At 37.9% G+C, this 6,000-nt stretch overlaps 1 protein-coding gene across 2 annotated transcripts in view; it reads left to right on the top strand.

Annotated features, from left to right (window-relative positions):
- Positions 1–978: 978 nt before the first annotated feature.
- The window catches only part of LOC106668941 (repulsive guidance molecule A-like), a 74,660-nt gene continuing 69,638 nt past the window's right edge, over positions 979–6,000 (top strand). Inside the window, exon 1 of one of the 2 annotated variants that reach the window (XM_024225422.1) lies at positions 979–1,076. The gene's annotated coding sequence lies outside the window, so the exon portion shown is untranslated. The remainder of the gene's footprint in view (positions 1,077–6,000) is intronic. The other variant, XM_024225425.1, reaches the window with a different exon arrangement.

Raw genomic sequence — 6,000 nt, 5'->3', positions numbered from 1 at the left:
ATTTTATGAACACGACCATCTAAGAAATAGTTTGTTAAACTTAATTGTTTTAAATAAAGTTATTCCTAACCATCATAATTAAATAATGTTTATAAAAACTTATGAATTTTTGATCTCGTTTAATTCGGTTTACGTTAAAATAACATGTTGTAATTAATACAACGACAAAATTACATGTAATTAGTTTGAAATAAACTACAAAAAATATGATTGTTGCTACCCGACGAAATGGTGTCATTACGAGCAAAACCATAAAATAAATTGTTAGTTAAATTTTATGAACACAACCATCTAATAAATAGTTTGTTAAACTTAATTGTTTTAAATAAAGTTATTCCTAACCATCATAATAAAATAATGTTTATAAAAACTTATGAATTTTTGATCTCGTTTAATTTGGTTTACATTAAAATAACATGTTGTAATTAATATAACGACAAAATTACATGTACTTAGTTTGAAATAAACTACAAAAAATATGAGTGTCCTGTTCTGATGCTACCCGACATTACAAAATGGTGTAATTTTACGAGCAAAACTATGAAATAAATTGTTAATTAAATTTTATGAGCAAAACCGTGTAATAAATTGTTCCAATTTTAGTATATGTACCGCCGAAGCGAGTACAATAAATTGTTAGTTAAATTCATTATATCAAAAAATCGTATTCCGGTGTTTTGATTAATTTTCTACCAAACCATTAAAATTAATTTTTTAAATAAAAACTAATTAATTTTTAATCACAGTTAATTTGGTTTATATTAAAATAAGTATGTTGTAATTAATATAACGACAATAATACATGTAGTTTGAATAAAAATATGAGTGTCCGGTTCTTTTGTCTTCGACTGTACTCGATGCGACCCGACGAAAATCTGGACAGTGGGGATCGCAGAGCGTAGAGTAGGGCAGCGTGGCATAGCATCGGGTAGATGTGCACGGGGTAATGCAACCTTATGGAAAATCGGAGTTTGGATTTGCGTCGGGTAGCGTCGCATGGCGTAGGATCGGGTGTGTTCCCGGCTTAATAAGACCTCGGAGCAGATGAGCGTTATCCTGCAAGGGCAAATTGTAAGGTGAGTGAAACATTTCTCCTCTCGTTGAGTGTCTAATTCATCCCTTGTGTTCCTCATTTTTTGTTAATTATTTAAGAATTTAATTTATTTAATTTCAAATTTTTATTTTTGTTTAATTTTTTAAAATTTAATTACAATAAGCCTACGGTTTAAACAGTAACTTTAAAAAAGGTTCTGAGGATGTAATGCTTCCTCTTCAAGCCGAAAGGAGTTATGATGTTTTCATTTCATATTGCTTAAAAATACCAGTAACTATTCAGGTTTCTATATCAATCCAGTAAATGACACAAAAAAGGAATATTTTTAAAGACAATACATTGGCTTAATTGATCGACAGAATAATCAAAGTGTTATGAATGAGCTGGCTGATCTTATGAAATACAGAACTTAGCCCTGAAATTCAGGTGTGGCTCCTAAAGCCTTTTCACCTCCCAACATGAAACAGGTAATCAATCAGTCATCTCCCCATCAAAAAGAGTCCTGGATTTGATTTCTTTATATCTCAATTCCTTCTCTCTACCAAGCAAAGCCCTCGTTTAGCTTACTTACATCTTACATTTTTTTAAAATTATTATATAGGAATACATACATACTGGAGTGAAGCAAGTCCAGCCAGATTTAAAAGTATATCGACTGGTTCCTTTACATTTCGAATTTGTTCAGTAGTTTTGTCTGTAAGTTATGCAGAATATAAATATACCTTATTAGATAATACAATATTAATTCGAAAAAAACTGAATAAATTGTTTGTTCGTCCCAGGTTCTTTTTTGAGGTATAGTTTTTATAACTTTTATAATTAATGTAATAAACTCCCAAGTGATGAGGATGTTGAGTCATAATACAGTGTTTTTTTTATTTTGTTTATTTATTTTTTAATTTAATTAATTTTTTTAACAGAGTTAATTATGTTTAAAAATTATTAATGCTGTCAATTAGGCAGCATTTTAGATTAGATTTCAATTTTTTTATTCCACGTTCATTAATCCGTACAGATTGAGCGATTTTGTTAAATAAATAAGGTATCCTTAGTAGGAGGTAATTTAAGCATCTCCCATTATATTTGTTACTTCGAGTATATAAGTAAAATGATTTTGTATTTCTCGTTGATTTAATTTTTTTGAATAATTTGGAAGGCATGAAATAGATTGGGAGTAAGGGTTTGACATACATGAAATATATTCCTAAGAGAAACTTTTTGTATAGTGTTTATTTTATTTAAATGACAATTGGCCGCTACAACATAGCTTTTAGCTCCGTATAGAATTAGCAATTCAAAAATGTCTTTATATATTATAATAATGGTATTCCTTAAAGTAATAACTCAAATGACAAATCTTTGCACTACATGCTCTTAGTGTTTTTGTAAATTTAAGCAGTGTAGTTCCCACAATAAGCATTCATCCAGTATTATTCCCAATAAGTTTTTTTTGAAAACACAGTTAATTTTCGACAGTCAAATGCATCTTTTTTATTACTAATCAGGCAGTCACACTAGTGGTATATTAATGTACAGTTGCTGTTATTAACCGCAAGCATATGGGGTACCCTGAATCCCATAACGAGTGTTTTTGTGATTAATTATTACTTATTTTTCATGTCCCCATTTAGATAAATCGTCAAATTCCGTCTTGCGAACAACATATTTTCCTACCATTTGGAAATTGTCTGCTATAATTCTTTTCCACAATCCAATCAAACCCGGCAATCTTCATTCATCCTACCACTCTATCAATCTCCTTCCTGTAAGGAGTAAAATTCTCGAGAAATTTCTATCTCAACGCCTATACCGTATCACTGAATACCAAGAAACTATACCAAGTCAGAAGTTGGGATTTCGCGTTGGGGACATTGACATTGAAGATAGTATTTGAAAGAAATTAAAACACGCGAGAGAGTAGACCCAACAGAGTGATCAAGTGCTGATCTAATAGACTAGTCTTTTCTGCATACTTACTTATTGAGCTTTTTTATTGCGGCACAGAAGAAATATACTGCTATAAAAAACTACAATTATTCATACTTTTCTACTACTAGCACTTATACACAGGGTGTCTCGTAAACAGAAAAAAATTCAAATATGACCCTGTACATACCCTCACAATTTTAAAGGATTTTTTACGCTGAAAATAATGGTGCAATCAGATTTTAAATTGGCCAAAACATGAAAAAGTTATGGCAAAAAGTTTGAAAAATGCATTTCGTTATTAATTCCATTTCTTCTTTCCTAAAGAATTAATTAATTGTTTACATTCTGTCATTGTCAAACTCGCAGAATGATAGCTAATCTTAATTCATGGAAGTAATCAAATTTTACAATAGTACCAATTTGTTACATTCAGTCAAAATGAACCGAAGATCACATTTTTTCGATCAACAGCGAGTTGATATGTACGACTGCTTTATTGATAGAGGTGGCATTGCGGGTCGTGCGGTCGAGTTGTACTCCAAGAAATTTCCTGATCGCCCCTGAATTAACCACAAAGCGTGTATTCGTGTAGCTCGCAATAAGGAGATACGGATCAGTTGCTGTTCCATCACCAAGAAACAGACAGCGTAATTTTGACGAGGAGATGGATATTTTTTTGTATGCTCCCGAAAATCCGAAGTCCTCTCTCCGAACTGTTGGAAGAGTTTTAGGTTTTTCAAAAATAAAATTAGAGATATAGGGGATAGGAATAAATGAGGCGGCCACAAAGGCCTTCTGCACCTCGACCTGAATAGATCTATTGTGCTTCCCCGTTTTTTATATCTCATTGGCCAGGTTGTAAATGAGCATCCATGGCTTTGCCAGCGGCTCCATAGTGTAGAATCTTGCTTGCGGTTTTTCTTGTACTAGTTGCAAGAATCTGCACCTACATAGACCTTCACAGAAACATATAATATGTTCTGCGGTCTCCTCTTCTTATCAGCACTGTGTTTCTTCTGTCTGTACTCTTATCCGGTGCATGTGCTTTCTTAAGTGGCAATGTCCTATCAGGAGTCCAACCAGAATCCTGATTCGGTTGCGGTTGCCTTCCAGTATTTCTTTTGTAAGTTTTGCGGATGGTCATTCTACGAATCTCTTCGCGTGCCTCATAACCTGTCGTATTGTTCCACCAGGTTTTGTACTTATTAAGAATCCATTTTAAGATGTATCCTCTTTTGTGGCAGGATGCTAAGCCACAGTAGGGTTCAGGACCCAGAGAGTCCACGTTGGCCCCTCTTTGACCAGCATGTTAACCTTTTCGTTGCCTCTATGCCCCGAGTGCCCAGGGTCCCATGCCAGAGTCAGGTCATTAGTGTCACTGACTTCCGTCAGGGCCTCCATGCAGTTCCAAACACTCTTTGCCTTCACCTCGTATGAGGCTAGGGGCCTTTAGTGCTGCTTGATTGTCAGAGAAGATGGCTATCTTCCGGGAATGTATTCTTAGCCTTTTTATTTCCCTGGCGCACTGTTCAATCGCTATGATTTCAGACTGGAAAACTGTACCATAACCTAGGTTTACCGTCAGTTCGGTCTTTGGGTTCATCCCGAAGACTCCAGCTCCCGTGCCCTTGTCGGTTTTGGAGCCTTCATTGTACCAGTAGAAGTTTGCCTTTAGCTGTATTCCTTTATCCCATTATGGCCTATTTATCCCGTTATGGTATCAGTACTTTTTACTAAACTTGTATTTGGAGTAGTAGCATCGATTGGTGTGCCTAATGTGGCATCTGCCTGTATCTCCTCCCTCAGTTTCCACTGTTTATTTCCATGGCCTATCTCAGATGGTTGTCCATTTATGAACGGTGAAGTGCAGCACATAACCTATCTCGTTTCCGCGGACTTTTGCCTACTTGTGGCTCTACTGGTAGGGTGGTATAGCAAATGCACGGCTGTCGGGGTGGTCGATCCTTGGAGGATCTCTTATGAGATGCCGCTGAAGGGGTTCGATTGGTTTTTCGGCAGTCGTTTGCGAAACTGGCTTGAATTATGACGGGTGTTCGCCCTTTGGAGGATCTAAATGAGATGCCGCAGAAGAAGGGTGATCATTACTGTCTTAGAATGAGGGTGAAGAAGAGCTGGACGGGGAATTGCTCCTTGGAGGATCTAACTGGGAATGCCGCAGAAGAAAGGTATTCTCTTGCAGTCGACCACAGACGGGGCGGCGAAAGGCGTAACTCACGTTATCTGAGTTCGACTGTTTGACTGCTTCCGTTCTGTTGCCGGGGGAGAATTGAGACCTCTCCCTCTTTCCTCCTTGTGCGGTTCTGGGTTCGAATCGCTGAGGAAGAGCTCTCAGAGTGGGACTGAGAGCGAATAAGTCGACGGGGAGTTGCCTTTTGGAGGATTTCAGTGGGATATCGCAGAAGAGGAGTAATCTCTTGCGTTCAGCCTTTAAAGAATGATATCGAGCGAGCGGGAATTATATAATGGGATCTCGATTCTTCCATTCATAAAACTTCATTGTCGGTCTGGCCGCGGAGGAGAATGAAACCAAATGGAAACCACAAAGAAATACTTCCAGTGCGAGCCCGAGGCCTGCAAAAGGGAAGACCTGGCTGTCGAGTGGGTGTTCTGTGGCCCTTGGGTTAGTAGCGGCTGGCCGTAATGGCTTTCCTGCGAAGCCCTGAGGGTTGTGGTCGCACGCTGAGATCAGTAAAGACGGGAGAGGTTGCATACCGCTCTCCCATAAATACCTCCGATGGGCTTGGTGGTGGAGGACTGTTTCTTGGCTCTGGGGGCGGCGGTTGGCCCTGGGAAAGTAGCGGGTACCCGTAAAGGTAACCTTGTGGAATCCTGGGGTCCCTGTCGCTCACCCAAGGGCACCCATCGAGGATTAATGAACTGATTAGCAAATCCTCAACGTCACCGATCTCGTGTGGGAGAGACTCAAAAAGCTTCCGAGTGGGTGGTGGAATAACTCTTGAGTAGTAACAGGCACCTACGGGAACCTATGAGGCTTC

The sequence above is a fragment of the Cimex lectularius genome, unplaced genomic scaffold (genome assembly GCF_000648675.2).
Source record: "Cimex lectularius strain Harlan isolate CLEC.00 unplaced genomic scaffold, Clec_2.1 scaffold29, whole genome shotgun sequence".
Lineage (NCBI taxonomy): Eukaryota > Metazoa > Arthropoda > Insecta > Hemiptera > Cimicidae > Cimex > Cimex lectularius.
This window is presented reverse-complemented; position numbering and strand designations above follow the sequence as displayed.